General features: G+C 53.5%; 1 protein-coding gene across 5 annotated transcripts in view; it reads left to right on the top strand.

Annotated features, from left to right (window-relative positions):
- FOXP4 (forkhead box P4) overlaps window positions 1-16,484 on the top strand; it is a 96,065-nt gene that overhangs the window by 12,217 nt on the left and 67,364 nt on the right. Inside the window, exon 1 of one of the 5 annotated variants that reach the window (XM_064173638.1) lies at window positions 14,363-14,419. The exons of the other annotated variants lie outside the window; for them this stretch is intronic. The gene's annotated coding sequence lies outside the window, so the exon portion shown is untranslated. Of the gene's footprint in view, window positions 1-14,362; window positions 14,420-16,484 lie in introns of those variants that run through there. 5 annotated transcript variants of the gene reach the window in all.

Consider the following 16,484-nt stretch of genomic DNA (forward strand, 5'->3'; position numbering starts at 1 on the left):
GATGCTGGCTGTCCCACACCAGGGGAAAGGTGCCAGTGGCTTCCTGGGACACTGCAGCATGGTCACTGCTGGCCTGGAGCATCAGCAGCCACCTACGTGTGCTGCTCCTGGGAGTCATTGCACCCTGAGCTGGGAATCTCCACTGTCCCCAGCAGAGAGCATCACCTGCTGCCCAGGATGAGCTGGGAATCAGGAGGTGCTGATCACCACTCAGCCACTTCATCCTTCTGTAGCTCTCTCCCAATCCATAAAGCAGGAATGTTCTGCTGGGATTTGGGAACCTGCCACATGCCAATGTGTGGTGTGGTAAGGGCTGAGCCTCAGAGATGCGCAGAGGTCAGGGAGCCTGGATGGGTTGACGTGACCCAAGAATGCCATGGATGCCACCATAATAACTCTGTGGGACCAGATCAGCTTCCTGCATTGCCACCTTGACAGCGATCCAGAGGGATGGTGAAGCCACGGAGATGGCTGCCATCCCACCAGGAATGGAGCAAAGCAGCTCCTGCTGCATCCACAGCCTTGGCCAAAGCATTACCTCCTGAATTCCCCAGTGCTGGAGGGGGATGGTCTGGTGGGAAGGGTACTAGAGGGGGATGCTCTGCTGGGAAGGGGACTTGGCAGTGAATGTGGCCCATCCAGGTCACAGGAGAGGATCTTTTGCCTTCTGTGTGGGGCACCCTCTGCCCAGCTGGGTGGATGCTCTGTGCCTCTCTGCTGGGCCTTGTTCTTTTCCTGAGCACCCAAAATGTTAAATGCACCTTCCTGAGCCCTACCTGGATGCATTCTTGTGCGAGCTACCCTAGGGAATCCTGCCTTGGCAGGCAGATTTGACTTGATGATCTCTGCAAGTCCCTTCCAGCCTCTAAAGTTCTGTGATTCTGTGGGTTCTGTGGTCTCATGGGCAGCTGTCACCATTCCTGGGAAGGATCCCAGGATCCCAACCTCTCCGAGCCAGCTGCTTCCTGGCTTTTAAACAAGCACCAGGGCTGCTGCTCGCCTTGTGCCAGGCACTGCTCCCAGCAGAGATCCTGGGGCTGGCAGGAGCTGGGTTTGTCTCTGTTGCCTTGGTTTGCTCTGTGTGGGTGCTGAGGTTGTCACAGATGTGCCAGGTGCCCAGGAGGAGTGCCAGGAGATATTGAATCCGTGTGAGATGGAGCCAGAATAAAATCAGGAAGTTTGGAAGTGCCGAGACTGGCTCTGGCCACGGCTGCGAGACAGAGCTGGCCTCAAATGATGCTTTCCTCTGCTTTGGATGCAAAGCGATGGACTCGAGACCAGGAGTTTGGAGATGTAGTTCTTCCCCTTGCTGTCTATTTTTCTGTCTCCCTTCTCATGAGCAGCAGAATTTCTGGATGCAAACCAGGCCTTTGCTGCACAGAAATGAGATTTGCAGTGGGAAGCAGCCATGTGCAGCAGGGACTGCGTTGGCAGAGCGATTTCGAGATGGATTTTTGCACAAGCCCCACGGAGTGGAGGGAAAACCTGGGGCAGCTGAGTCCCTCCTCCCGTTCAGTAGGCACCAAGACTTGAGCTGCTTTGGGATTTTTTTTCCTCCCTCTTTGGATTATTTAAAGGCCAGAAGAGAAGCTCCAGCCTGACATCCCACAAACTCAGCGGGAACCTCTCGCTCAGGTCCTGAGCGGGAGCTTTTGTCTCAGTGCCAGCTCCTTCCTGCCCTGCAGTTGCTCCTCACCCTACTGCTTTTTATCCTTCACCTGCTCCACGTAATCTGCTTCCTCCCCAGCTCTGCCCTGCCCCTTTGCAGCATCCCCTGAAGGGATGGAGTTTGGGGAGCTTGGTTTTATCCCCCATCCACACAGCCTTGCTGGGAGCCTTCGCCTGCCCCGCCACAGCCTTTGCCATCCCCAGGGCTGCTAGGTGCCAGTCTATGGGCATCTCTTTTCTGAGCATGTTCAGGTGCTTCCCCACAGCCCTCCTCTTCCTCAGCTCACGTGGGGCAATATCCTTCATGGCTCTATCCAAGAAGAAGAACCTTACTCTTCCTCAGAGGGCTGAGGCTCTGGCAGGCAGGTGCCTTGATAGAGACACCAGTGAGTGCTGGACCACATTTGGGCTGTCCGTGCTGGAGTGGGGGATGTGATCTGGCATGTGTGGGGCAGGTTGTGTGTGTGCAGGGCATGTGGGGGGCATATTGTGTGCCCCAGGTGGGCCCAGGGCTCTATCCAGGGTGGGATGCTGCAGTGGAGATGCTGTGTGAGAGCTGTGTGATGAGCTAAAAAATAACTGCCTGAGTTGAGTGAGTGGAGAGAGACTTAGATCTGAGGTGGCATTTAAAGGGAGGTGCCAGGGTAGCCTTGGCGAGATGTTGGTGCCATACTGGTCCTGCCCCTGGGTGGTGTTGCTGGGTGGGGGAGTGGTGCTGGGGAACCTCGTTGGGGTCATGGTTGTGATGTGATAGCCTGAGCAGCTGCAGGTGTGTGCAGAAGCACAGATGCAGGGGGGAGATAGGGGGTATGGTACACAGCTGGATGGGTGTGCAGCTGCATGTGTATGGGTGCACATCTGGATGGGTGTGCAGAAGCACGTGAGGGGGTGCACAGCTGCATGTGTATGGGTGCACAGCTGGATGTGTGTGCAGCTGCATGTATATGAGTGCACAACTGGATGTGTGCAGAAGCACATCAGGGGTGCACAGCTGGATGGGTGCACAGCTGCATGTATATGAGTGGACAGCTGGATGGGTGTGCAGCTGGATTTGTGTGCAGAAGCACATGTGGGAGGGTGCACAGGTGAATGGAATGCACAGCTAGACGGGTGTGCAGAAGCACATGGGTGGGTGCACCGCTGGATAGGTTTGCAGAAGCACCTTTGGGGAGGTGCACAGCTGGATGGGTGTGGGGGAAGCATATGTGTGGGGGTGCACAGCTGGATGTGTCTGCAGAAGCACCTTTGGGGACATGCACAGCTGGATGGGTGTGCAGAAGAATACGTGTGGGTGTACAACTGGATAGGTGTGGGGGAAGCATATGTATGGGGGTGCACAGCTGGATGGGTGTGCAGAAGCACCTTTGGGGAGTTGCACAGCTGGATGGGTGTGGGGGAAGCATGTGTGGGGGTGCACAGCTGGATGTGTGTGCAGAAGCACCTTTGGAGAGTTGCACAGCTGGATGGGTGTGGGGGAAGCATATGTATGGGGGTGCACAGCTGGATGTGTGTGCAGAAGCACCTTTGGAGAGTTGCACAGCTGGATGGGTGTGGGGGAAGCATGTGTGGGGGTGCACAGCTGGATGTGTGTGCAGAAGCACCTTTGGAGAGTTGCACAGCTGGATGGGTGTGGGGGAAGCATATGTATGGGGGTGCACAGCTGGATGGGTGTGCAGAAGCACCTTTGGGGAGTTGCACAGCTGGATGGGTGTGGGGGAAGCATGTGTGGGGGTGCACAGCTGGATAGGTGTGCAGAAGCACCTTTGGGGGGGTGCACAGCTGCACGGGGGCACACAGCTGGGTGTGTTTGGGGGTGCCCAAGCAGGCATGCTGCCGTGCACACACATGCACCCACGCTGCCATCCTGGCCCTGCCACGGCAGCCTTGAGGCTGAGGCTCTGCTCTCACCATGCCCTGTCCCAGGTCGCAGGCAGGGGAAGGGCATTTGATTATTTTACCAGGATTTGGAGGAGCTTGGGGGGGGGGGCTTGTTGGTGCTGAAAGTTCCCCCCTGCCTGAACCCCCCCGTCCCATGCGGGAGCGCAGAGCAGCTCTAACAGCCAGCTGGGAAATCACATTCCTCTTCCTGCCTTTCCCCCCCCCCTCTTCCCTGGGAGTTTGGAGTATTTTTTCCCTACTTTATTTTTTTTCTTCTTCTCCTTCCCTATGATTTTTTCCCCCCTCCACCCTATTAATTATCATCTTTGTTAATTAGATTGTGCTGGGGAACAGTCTCTATCCAAAAGGAGAGGGGAATTGGGGAGGGGTGGGGGAAAGCAACCAAACCACTGAGGAGTGCGGGGAAGCAACCAAACCTCTGTGAGATGTTTTACCAAGTGCATGTGCCGAGGCGGTTGGGAAGCTTGAGCTGGGGCTCGGAGGGGGTCGGAAGGTTGAAGAGAGAGCAAAGATGGTTGAAGAGAGAGCAAAGATGCTTGAAAGAACCAACATTAAAAAGAATTTCTTCATAAAGCTCTCCTGTATGGAGAGATACAGGCTAGGGTCGGAGTGGCTGGAGAACAGCCAGACAGAGAGGGATCTGGGGGTGCTGATTGATAATCACCTGAACAGGAGCCAGCAGTGTGCCCAGGTGGCCAAGAGAGCCAGTGGCATCCTGGCCTGCATCAGGAATGGTGTGGCCAGCAGGAGCAGGGAGGTCATTCTGCCCCTGGACTCTGCACTGGTTAGACCACACCTTGAGTGCTGTGTTCAGTTCTGGGCCCCCCAGTTTAGGAGGGACATTGAGATGCTTGAGCGTGTCCAGAGAAGGGCAACGAGGCTGGGGAGAGGCCTTGAGCACAGCCCTACGAGGAGAGGCTGAGGGAGCTGGGATTGGTTAGCCTGGAGAAGAGGAGGCTCAGGGCAGACCTCATTGCTGTCTGCAACTACCTGAGGGGAGGTTGTGGCCAGGAGGAGGTTGCTCTCTTCTCTCAGGTGGCCAGCACCAGAACGAGAGGACACAGCCTCAGGCTGTGCCAGGGGAGATTTAGGCTGGAGGTGAGGAGAAAGTTCTTCCCTGAGAGAGTCATTGGCCACTGGAATGGGCTGCCCGGGGAGGTGGTGGAGTCGCCGTCCCTGGGGCTGTTCAAGGCAGGACTGGACGTGGCACTTGGTGCCATGGTCTGGCCTTGAGCTCTGTGCTAAAGGGTTGAACTTGATGATCTGTGAGGTCTCTTCCAACCCTGATGATACTGTGACACTGTGACACTGTGAAGAAGGGGAAAAAAAAAAAAACCCAAACCACTAAAAACTACCCCAACCCGGAGTCCCCTTCCCCCTCCACACCCTTCCCACTTCCCACTCATCACCTCCCTTCCCTCCCCACCCCCTAATTAAACGATTTGAATGTTCGCCTTAACTGCTCGGTGCTTCCTCGGCGCCTCAGATGATTAGAAAGGGATATTCATTTATGCCTTTTAAACGCCGCCCCGATTAAAATCAGAGAGATGAGGCTTTTTTTTTTCCCCTCTTCCCCCCTCTGCTTTTTCTTTTCTTTCCTTTTTTTTTTTTTCTTCTTCTTTTTTTTTTTTCCCTTCATCAAAATCTAACATCCTTGAAAAATTAATTTGATGCCTCTTGTTATCAATTAATTGAATCTGGTCGGGAGAGAGCCTCGTCACGGCGGCGGGTGGTTGGAGCTGGCCCTTCTGTTCTTAGTTGCTTTCTTTTTGTCGTGCGTGTGTGTGTGTGTGTGTGTGTGTGCCTCCACTTCTTTCTCTTCTCTCCTTTCTGCTTCCAAACACTCTGACATGATGAAAACTCTTTTTTCCCCAAGATATATATATATATATATATTTAAACTCAGCTCATAAAATAAATGAATCAAACTTACTCTCTCCCCACCCTCCTCCTCTATTCCCTTGAGTTCCTCGCATATAAAAGACCTTTTTCTTACCCCCTCCACCCCCCCAATCCTTTCCTTTCTCTCATCCCTCTCTCCTCCAACTTCCCAAGCAGGGGGAGAGAAAGAAAGTTGGAGGCTTTAGCAATTTCTCGGCGTAGCAAAGCAGCCAGGCTCCCTCTTTCTTTCTTTCTTTCTTCCTTTCTTTCATGGGGGATATTGGAGATTGCATTTGAATCTCCCTCTTTTCAATTAGAAGTGCACAGCTCCTTCTCTCTCAGCCTCTCTATTCTCCTCCTCCTCCTCTGTCTCGGCAGCTGGAGAAGTGATTTTCCTTTCTTTCCTATTTCCACTCTTCCCCCCCCCTCCACCTCCTCCTGAGATGAGCTGCCTGCTTTTTGCCTTTTTTAATGATTATTATTTTATTTCTTAATAGACTTTTTCTCCCTCTGTTAAACTTTTCCAATCTTCGTCCCTTTGGTGGGGTTTTTTTTTCCCTTCCCACTCCTTTAAACAAAAAGAAAGAGAAAGAGAGAGAGAGAGAGGGAAAGTTACAGGCTGTGAAGAACTGGGTCAGTCAGGAATTTAGTGAAATCACTTTGGAATTAGGTGGTTGCTTCGTTTTTGCTCTCCTTGAAGTGAGTTCACTCCTGGGGTACTTTTAGATGCAGACTCTGCCCTGGTCCTCTGTCGTGCCCCAGTGTGAATTTGGGACTGGAGGTTTTGGGGGGGGGTTGGTGATAAGGGGAGGATGTGCCCACTTGGGACTGGGGAAGAGGCTTTGTTGCCTCTGGAGAACAGAGATGAGTTGGACACTTGCTGATGGCCACAGGCTGCTGGAGTGGAGGCTGGCACCCTGATCTGATGCCCTAAGCAACAAGTGATTTGATGCCCTGAGCAAGAAGTGATTCAATGCTCAGGCCGTTGGTACCAGCATCCCTCTGTGCCTTGTGTTGTCCCATTCAGTCCACTGAATGAGAGGTGACTTTGTGCCAAGGCCACCACTGCAGGCATCCCCCACTGTGTTGTGCACTGTCCCATCCAGTCTGGTGGCCTAGGCAGAGGGTGATTTGATGCCAATGCCACATGGGTGCATTCCTCCTGTGTCATGGGCTGTGTCCATCAATCTGGTGCCCTGGGCAGAGGGTGATTTGATGCCAATGCCTCATGGGTGCATTTCTCCTGTGTTATGGGCTGTGCCCATCCAGTCAGGTGCCCTGGGCAAAGGGTGATTTGATGCCAGGGCCACTGGTGTGAGCATCCTTCCGCTGTGCCACATGCTGTCCCTGCCATCCCATCGTGGCAAGTACTTCTTGGGCACAACTGGATTCAGGCTCCTAGAGATGAGAGATGCTGGTGCCTGTTTCTAGCCCTGCTCATCCTCGCCTGGGTACCTTTTCTGCTTCCTGTCTGGCTGTGCTGAGGATTTAGGGATGCTCTACAGGAGGCTGGGGGGTGAGGGCAGACCCTGCCCCATGAGTGTGAGGGGCTGCAGGTCTGTGTCTGTGCTTTGGGACAATTTTCCTTTTGAATTCCCATTCAGAACACATTGGGCAGAAGGAAAGCAAATGTTTATGAGGGGATGAGAATCACAGAATTGTCAGGGCTGGAAAGGACCTCAAGGATCATCCAGTTCCAGCTCCGCTGCCATGGGCAGGGACACCTCACTCTACATCAGCTTGCTCAGAGCCACATCCATCCTGGCCTTAAAAACCTCCAGGGATGAAGCTTCTACCACCTCCCTGGGCAACCTGTGCCAGGCTCTCAGCACCCTCATGCTGAAGAACTTCTTCCTAACATCCAATGAATCCACTTCTAGTTTTGCTCCACTGGGAGTCTGCTTTAAACCCCCTCCCTGCTGCCAGAGCTGGCTGCTGGCACCATGACCACAGGTGTAGCTCCGCAGGAGCCTCCTGGAGCTGCCTTTGCTGCCTGCAGCACGGATCTGGGCCCCCCAGTTTAGGAGGGACATTGAGATGCTTGAGCGTGTCCAGAGAAGGGCAACGAGGCTGGGGAGAGGCCTTGAGCACAGCCCTACGAGGAGAGGCTGAGGGAGCTGGGATTGGTTAGCCTGGAGAAGAGGAGGCTCAGGGCAGACCTCATTGCTGTCTGCAACTACCTGAGGGGAGGTTGTGGCCAGGAGGAGGTTGCTCTCTTCTCTCAGGTGGCCAGCACCAGAACGAGAGGACACAGCCTCAGGCTGTGCCAGGGGAGATTTAGGCTGGAGGTGAGGAGAAAGTTCTTCCCTGAGAGAGTCATTGGACACTGGAATGGGCTGCCCGGGGAGGTGGTGGAGTCGCCGTCCCTGGAGCTGTTCAAGGCAGGACTGGACGTGGCACTTGGTGCCATGGTCTGGCCTTGAGCTCTGTGCTAAAGGGTTGGACTTGATGATCTGTGAGGTCTCTTCCAACCTTGGTGACACTGTGAGACTGTGATCCATCGGGATGCAGGTACCAGACCTGCAGGGATGCTCTGGCACGGCAACGATGACCCACACTGGGTGCAGGCCACCAGCACCCACCAAAGGTGGGGGCTAAGGGGGAGTCCCCTGTGGGCCCACACAGGAGGCTTTTGGAGCAGCAGCGGCAGGAGCCCCCCGTGCTCCACGTCACTATTTAATTAGATGTCCCTGATTAACAAAACTTGGCGTTCGGCTTCCTCCTGCCCTCATCTTTCCTGGCTCCGAATCAATGCCTTTGATATGCTAATTAGGGAGTAATTTAATTTCAAAAGGCCGCAATTAACAAGGGTGTTGTGGACATGCTGTAGTTAAGCGGCGTAATCTAATTTGCATTAGTAACAAGCAGGGACTAATTAGAAGCTTAATTAGACACTTAGACGGCTCTTGTGTTTACTTTCTTAATGAGATGGAGTGGGGCTCTTTTTTTTTTCACCCCCCCCCCTCTCCTCTTTTTCCTTCCTTTCTTTCTTCTTTTTAATCTTCTCAAGAGCACATCCATGGAACCAGGAGGATGGAGCCACAGGATGGCACCCGGCACGTGCCCGCCACCAGCCTGGCACCGGCTGTGCCCTTGTCCCTGCCAGCCTCACACCCACTAGAGGGGTTTTAATGTTCCTTGAAGTGTGGCAGGAAACGGGAGCAGTGCCAGCCCTCAGTGTCCCCTAGGCATGCCCTGTGTCTCCAGGTGGGATGGTTTGCTGTGGTGGGCAGTGAGTGAGGGATTTCTTCCGTGGAGCTGGTGACCAGCAGGGTGCCCCTCGCTGCTGTGTTGTGTGAGCTCTGGAGAGCAAAGGGTGCTCTGAGGGCATCTCATGCATGGGTATCTCATGGGTGAAAGCTGTGGATAGCAAAGGGTGCTCTGAGGGTATCTTGTGCATGGGTATCTCATGGGTGGAAGCTGTGGATCACAAAGGGTGCTCTGAGGGCACCTCATGCATGGGTATCTCATGGGTGTAAGCTGTGGGTAGCAAAGGGTGCTCTGAGGGCATCTCATGCATGGGTATCTCATGGGTGAAAGCTGTGGATCACAAAGGGTGCTCTGAGGGCATCTCATGCATGGGTATCTCATGGGTGAAAGCTGTGGATCACAAAGGGTGCTCTGAGGGCATCTCATGCATGGGTAGCTCATGGGTGAAAGCTGTGGGTAGCAAAGGGTGCTCTGAGGGCATCTCATGCATGGGTAGCTCACGAGTGAGAGATGTGGATCACAAAGGGTGCTCTGAGGGCATCTCATGCATGGGTAGCTCACGAGTGAGAGATGTGGATCACAAAGGGTGCTCTGAGGGCATCTCATGTGTGGGTATCTCATGGGTGAAAGCTGTGGATCACAAAGGGTGCTCTGAGGGCACCTCATGTGTGGATATTTCATGGGTGAAAGCTGTGGATCACAAAGGGTGCTGTGAGGGCACCTCATGTGTGGGTATCTCATGGGTGAAAGCTGTGGATCACAAAGGGTGCTCTGAGGGCACCTCATGTGTGGGTATCTCATGGGTGAAAGCTGTGGATCACAAAGGATACTCTGAGGGCACCTCATGTGTGGGTATCTCATGGGTGTAAGCTGTGGATAGCAAAGGGTGCTCTGAGGGTATCTTGTGCATGGGTATCTCATAGGTGAAAGCTGTGGATCACAAAGGGTGCTCTGAGGGCATCTCATGTATGGGTATCTCATGGGTGAGAGATGTGGATCACAAAGGGTGCTCTGAGGGCATCTCATGCATGGGTATCTCATGAGTGAAAGCTGTGGATCACAAAGGATGCTCTGAGGGCATCTCATATGTGGGTATCTCATAGGTGAAAGGTGTGGATCACAAAGGGTGCTCTGAGGGCATCTCATGCATGGGTATCTCATGAGTGAGAGATGTGGATCACAAAGGGTGCTCTGAGGGCACCTCATGCATGGGTATCTCATGAGTGAGAGATGTGGATCACAAAGGATGCTCTGAGGGCATCTCATGTGTGGGTATCTCATGGGTGAAAGCTGTGGATAGCAAAGGATGCTCTGAGGGCATCTCATGTGTGGGTATTTCATAGGTGAAAGCTGTGGATCACAAAGGATGCTCTGAGGGCATCTCATGTGTGGGTATCTCATGGGTGAAAGCTGTGGATAGCAAAGGATGCTCTGAGGGCATCTCATGTGTGGGTATCTCATAGGTGAAAGCTGTGGATTACAAAGGGTGCTCTGAGGGCACTTCATGTGTGGGTATCTCATGGGTGAAAGCTGTGGATCACAAAGGATGTTGTGAGGGTGTCTCATGCATGGATGTGAGCTCTGGAGATCAAAGGATACTCCAAAGGAGCTGGACTTCAGAGAGGTGGGCTATGGAGAAGCCCAGCAGCAGTGCTGTGTCCTGCTGCCCAGCGTGGCATGATCTCAAGGGCTGCTTCTCCTGTTGGTGATGCTTTCCTGGCTCTTTGGGTGAGGTGACAGTGATCATCCTTGCTTCATTGCTGTGGAGCAGCAAACGCTCCCTGCTGCCTGATAGTTACTGCTACCTAGCGAGTGCAGCCAGGATGGCCAAAGGTGAGACAGATCTGCCCACCAGACAGGGCCCAGAGGTTGACTCTTACCAGTAAAGTTGCTGGGAGAGAGATGAAAGTGGGAGATGAAAGTGGCCAGAGGTGAGATCCCATTAAAGCAGTGCCCAGGCTTAGCTGGTCCTTGCTTCCTTAAACCTTTTCTAATTTACAGTAATGCTCCAGCTTCAGTTCAGCTCCCCCAGACTTTTATTTTAATCCCCTTTCCACATTTCCATGTGTTTATGTGTTAATTAAAGGGTAAAAAGGCACTCAGAGCAATCCTGGCTGCTGCTTCTCCTCAAGCCAAAGCCTTTTAAGATTAGTGAGCCACTTCCGAAAGCCTCCAAGGTGTCGGATCTGGCCGGGCAGGTTGCTCAACTTTCCTCTAGCTTGGAACAGATCCAATGCCTGGGATCCAGCTCCCCTGAGTCCTGCTCTCCTCCCAGCCATGCAGAGGAGTGTCTTGCAGGAGTTCTGATGGGTCTGTGCTCCTCCATCATCTGCCAGTACCCTCAGAAGCATGAAATCACCTGGTTGGAAAAGGCCTTAAGATCATTGAGTCACACAGTATCACAGTCTCACAGTATCACCAAGGTTGGAAGAGACCTCACAGATCATCAAGTCCAACCCTTTAGCACAGAGCTCAAGGCCAGACCATGGCACCAAGTGCCACGTCCAGTCCTGCCTTGAACAGCTCCAGGGACGGCGACTCCACCACCTCCCCGGGCAGCCCATTCCAGTGGCCAATGACTCTCTCAGGGAAGAACTTTCTCCTCACCTCCAGCCTAAATTTCCCCTGGTATAGCCTGAGGCTGTGTCCTCTTGTTCTGGTGCTGGCCACCTGAGAGAAGAGAGCAACCTCCTCCTGGCCACAACCTCCCCTCAGGTAGATGTAGACAGCAATAAGAGTCCAACCGTAACCAAACCTCTCCTGTACGCAACTGTGGCCCTCAGCTCCTCATCCAAACAACTTTGAACCCCCTCCAGAGATGGTGACTCCACCACTGCCTGTTCCAGTGCCTGGTGACCCTTTTGGTGAGGAAATTGTTCCTCGTGTCCAAGCTAAACCTCTCCTGCTGCAACTTGAGGCTGCCTCCCCTGCAATGATGACTTTGAGCTGAGGATGCTCTTTTGGTTTGCATCTGGGGAAAATGAGGCCAAGTGGCACCCACTGCTGTCAGTGTGGGGATGGGGGCAGGGACAATGAGGAGAAGCTGCCCAAGATGCTGGGTCCTGCTGCAGCCTGTGAAGGGCAGCCCAAAGTTAGGGAGCCCCTGAGGGCTCCAGAATTGGGGGTATTTAAAAATAGGAGAAGCTGCTAAAACACTTGCTCAGGGAATTGCTTCTTCAGAGCTCCTGGTGCTGGCTGTGCCTGTTTCTGCAGCTCTTGGGGGATCTGAGCAGCTCTGTTTGATTTTTCATGCCCATGCAGCTGGGCCAGGTGGACAAGTGGCATCGCTTTGGCTGGGGCTGGATGCTCCAAAATTCAGCAGCAGCTTTTGGGCAGAAATCTCTGGAAATGCTCTGTTTCCTCTTCCTGCTCCTGGACACTCCACAGCCTTTGCTTGCACAGCTTTGCTTTGAGGCTCAAATGTCCATCCTGCCTTTTCTGTTGGGGGTTGGGAAGGCTGCATGGCAGTGCCAGGCTCCATTGCAATGCTAAGCTCTGTAGTGATGGTAAGTGATGCTCTGTAGTGATGCTTCATGGTAAAGCCAGGTTCTGTGACGATGCCAGGCTTCTAAGTGATACTGAGCTCCATGATGGTGCCAGGCTGCATTGCAGTGCTAAGATCCATAGTGGTACCAGTCTCCATTACAGTGCTAAGCTCCATCGCAATGCTAAGCTCCGTAGTGGTGCCAGGCTCCACTGCAGTGCTAAGCTCCATAGTGGTGCCAGGCTCCACCACAGTGCTAAGCTCCATAGTGGTGCCAGGTTTCTTTGCAGTGCTAAGCTCCGTTGCAGTGCTAAGCTCCATAGCGGTGCCAGGCTCCATCACAATGCTAAGCTCCATTGCAGTGCTAAGCTCCATAGCGGTGCCAGGCTCCATCACAATGCTAAGCTCCATTGTAGTGCTAAGCTCCATAGCGGTGCCAGGCTCCATCACAGTGCTAAGCTCCATTGTAGTGCTAAGCTCCATAGTGGTGCCAGGTTTCTTTGCAGTGCTAAGCTCCGTTGCAGTGCTAAGCTCCATAGTGGTGCCAGGCTCCACTGCAGTGCTAAGCTCCATAGTGGTGCCAGGCTCCACTGCAGTGCTAAGCTCCATCACAGTGCTAAGCTCCATAGTGGTGCCAGGCTTCTTTGCAGTGCTAAGCTCCATTGCAGTGCTAAGCTCCATCACAGTGCTAAGCTCCATAGTGGTGCCAGGCTTCTTTGCACTGCTAAGCTCCATTGCAGTGTTAAGCTCCGTTGCAGTGCTAAGCTCCATAGCGGTGCCAGGCTCCATCACAGTGCTAAGCTCCATTGCAGTGCTAAGCTCCATAGTGGTGCCAGACTCCATCACAGTGCTAAGCTCCATTGCAATGCTAAGCTCCACAGTGGTACCAGGCTTCATTGCAGTGCTAAGCTCCATAGTGGTGTCAGGCTCCATTGCAGTGCTAAGCTCCATAGTGGTACCAGGCTTCCTTGCAGTGCTAAGCTCTATAGTGTTGCCAGGCTTCATCGCAGTGCTAAGCTCTGTAGTGGTGCCAGGCTCCATTGCAGTGCTAAGCTCCATAGCAATGCCAAGCTCCATAGTGGTGCCAGGCTCCATTGCAGTGCTAAGCTCCCTCACAGCACTGAGCTCCCTAGTGGTGTCAGGCTCCACAGCAATGCCAAGCTCCATAGTGGTGCCAGGCTCCATTGCAGCACTAAGCTCCCTCACAGCACTGAGCTCCCTAGTGGTGTCAGGCTCCACAGCAATGCCAAGCTCCATAGTGATGCCAGGCTCCATTGCAGTGCTAAGCTCCCTCACAGCTCTGAGATCCCTAGTAGTGTCAGGCTCCACATCAATGCCAAGCTCCATAGTGATGCCAGGCTCCATTGCAGCACTAAGCTCCCTCACAGCACTGAGCTCCCTAGTAGTGTCAGGCTCCACAACAATGCCAAGCTCCATAGTGGTGCCAGGCTCCATTGCAGCACTAAGCTCCCTCACAGCACTGAGATCCCTAGTGGTGTCAGGCTCCACAGCAATGCCAAGCTCCATAGTGGTGCCAGGCTCCATTGCAGCACTAAGCTCCCTCACAGCACTGAGCTCCCTAGTGGTGTCAGGCTCCACAGCAACGCCAAGCTCCATAGTGGTGCCAGGCTCCATCACAGCACTGAGCTCCCTAATGGTGCCAGGCTCCACAGCTGATGCCAAGCTCCATGGTGATGCTGGGCTCCACAGCGATTCCAGGCTATGCAATGATCATAGAATCATTTTGGTTGAAAATGACCCTTTGAGGTCAAGTCCATCCATCGTGCCATGCTCCATGGCAGTGCCAGCCTCCTTGGAGATGCCAAGCCCTGTGGCATGACACACACATTGCTCCTGTGGGACCCTGCAGAGCACGGCACACACGTGTCGGGCACACGTGTATGCGACAGGAGCCGCTGATCTGCACCCTCCTTTGCAGGGGAGCTCTGGGCATCCATCAGGCTGTTAATTGCGCTAATTAGAGAGTGTAGAGGTGCTAATTGGCAGCCGCTGGTATGGTGCCCGTTTCTGGGGGGGGGGGGGGGGGAGGGGAGGGGATGTCAATAAAAGCGAATTGATGCCTCAGCGTGGTGCACACCGCGCAGGTTAGCGGCGAGTCAGGGGATGTCAAGGCAATGTTACTGCTCTGATGAAGCAACTGTTAATTAAAAAGCCCTGGTAATTAATATGCTGCCGTTGCCATATGGTGCTGCTTGAAGGCAGGGGGATTCCTTTCTCCGGTCGTGAGGCTGCTTCTTTCTCTTTGCCCTGCGAGAGGTGCGCGGATGAGTAAAGGAGAGGAGGGTGTGGGGGGGAAAAGGCAGAGAGGATGCTGAAGGAGGTGGTTGGGAGGCGGGGAGGGGGGGGGGAGGCAATCAGCAATCCACTTGCGGTGCTTCTGCCCTTCCTTGAGGGGCTCCTTTCCTCCCCTTTTAAGCTAAACCCATCCCATTTTACTCTATCTGGGTGTGGAACCTTGCCGCGGTGAGTGTCCGGACGCAGAGGCTGCCTGGGGGAAGGTCTGATCCTCTTTTAGACCCTCTCTGGATACCCGCGGCTGGAGAATCCCTAAACCATTGGATGCGTTTGAACTAATCCAGATGAAAAGCAGGAGGAGCTGGGATGCTGCAGAGCCCTCCCGGCTGCACGTGGGCTTCAGCTCTGGCAGATGGCTTTTGCTCTTCCCAGCACAGCTTCAGTCATCCCAGCTCAGTCCTGGCTGGAAAACCAACTCCTTCCCAATGTAAAACTTTATAACCTTCCAGACACTGAGGTTTGGACTTCTTTTTTTTCCCTCCCTCTTTTTCCTCCCTCTCTCTCTTTTCTTTTACACAACCTTTAACTTTTATATGAATGGAAATATTTTTTCATTATTATTATTACTGCTTTCTTTTATTACTTCCCTTGCAGTCTTGGGAACCCAGACAGTGCAGGATCCCAGCAGGGTTTGTGAAGGGGAAGTAGAGTTTTAGTAGAGTTGGAGAGGGAACCCAACTGGCCTGGTGTGTCCCAAGGCTGAGAGAATCACCAGCTGGACCCTGGCACCAGTTCATCTGCTCCAGCATCCCACCTCTGGCAGGGCTGATGGAGCAATCCTATGGTTGCAGCTCTTCCAGCAGGAGACAGATTTCCTCTTCCTAATTCCCAATAGCTCAGCTTCAATTTATGCCCTGAAGCCAGGAAAGTTTGACATCCTTTCCAAAAACTTTTCCCTTTTCATCCTTATTTTTTGCCTTCTTTTACTACTTCCTCTTGTAGCTAGCTCTGGATATTCCTCTTGTAACTAGCTCTGGATATTCCTCTTGTAACTAGCTCTGGGTATTCCTGTTCTCCATGTAAAAGTCCAATCCCTTTTTGAGTCCTGGCCTTGGTGATGCCCTGGGGACTGCTGCCTGTGGGCAGAGCCTGGCTTTCCCCAGGAGACCTGCTCAGAGCATGGATTTCAGAGGGGAAAATGAGGAAAGAATCACAGAATCAGACAGGGTTGGAAGGGACCACAAGGAGCAGCCAGTTCCAACCCCCCTGCCATGCCCAGGGACTAACCCTACCCCAGAGCAGGCTGCCCACAGCCTCATCCAGCCTGACCTTAAACACCTCCAGCCATGGGGCCTCAACCACCTCCCTGGGCAACCCATTCCAGCCTCTCACCACTCTCCTGCTCAACAACTTCCTCCTCGCATCCAGCCTGAACCTACCCACCTCCACCTTTGCTCCATTCCCCCCAGTCCTGTCAGTCCCTGATATCCTGGGAAGTCCCTCCCCAGCAATAATTTCCTGTTTCTGCAGGATGCTGGCTGATGTTGGGCAGGTGGGAAGGAGCAGATGTAGGTTTTGAGGACAAAAGGTGGTTTTCGTTCTTCCTTCTTTTATCTTTTGTTCCATATGCAGCATCCATAGGTGACCATCCCATCCTTTCCTGATCCATCCTGGTGCCCTGCTGAGGCCACATACGGAGTATTGTGTCCAGTTCTGGGCTCCCCACTTAAAGAGGGACTGCTGGAGAGAGGCCAGTGAAGGCTATGAGGGTGGTGAAGGGCCTGGAGCAGGTCCTGTGAGGACCAAAGGCTGAGAGCCCTGTGGCTGTTGAGCCTGGAGAAGAGCAGCTCTAGAGGGGGTTTGAGCAATGCTCAGCAAGAGCTAAAGGGTGGAGGGCAAGAGGCTGGGGCCAGGCTCTTCTCAGTGGTGCCCAGGGACAGCACAAGGGGCAATGGGCACAAACTGGAACCCAGGAGGTTCCATCTGAAGATGAGGAGAAACTCATTTGGTGGGAGAGTGCTGGAGGCCTGGAGCAGGCTGCCCAGAGAGGTTGTGGAGTCTCTGCAAAGCTTCCAACCTCCCCTGG

Source organism: Pogoniulus pusillus, chromosome 39 (genome assembly GCF_015220805.1).
Source record: "Pogoniulus pusillus isolate bPogPus1 chromosome 39, bPogPus1.pri, whole genome shotgun sequence".
NCBI classification, from domain to species: Eukaryota; Metazoa; Chordata; class Aves; order Piciformes; family Lybiidae; genus Pogoniulus; species Pogoniulus pusillus.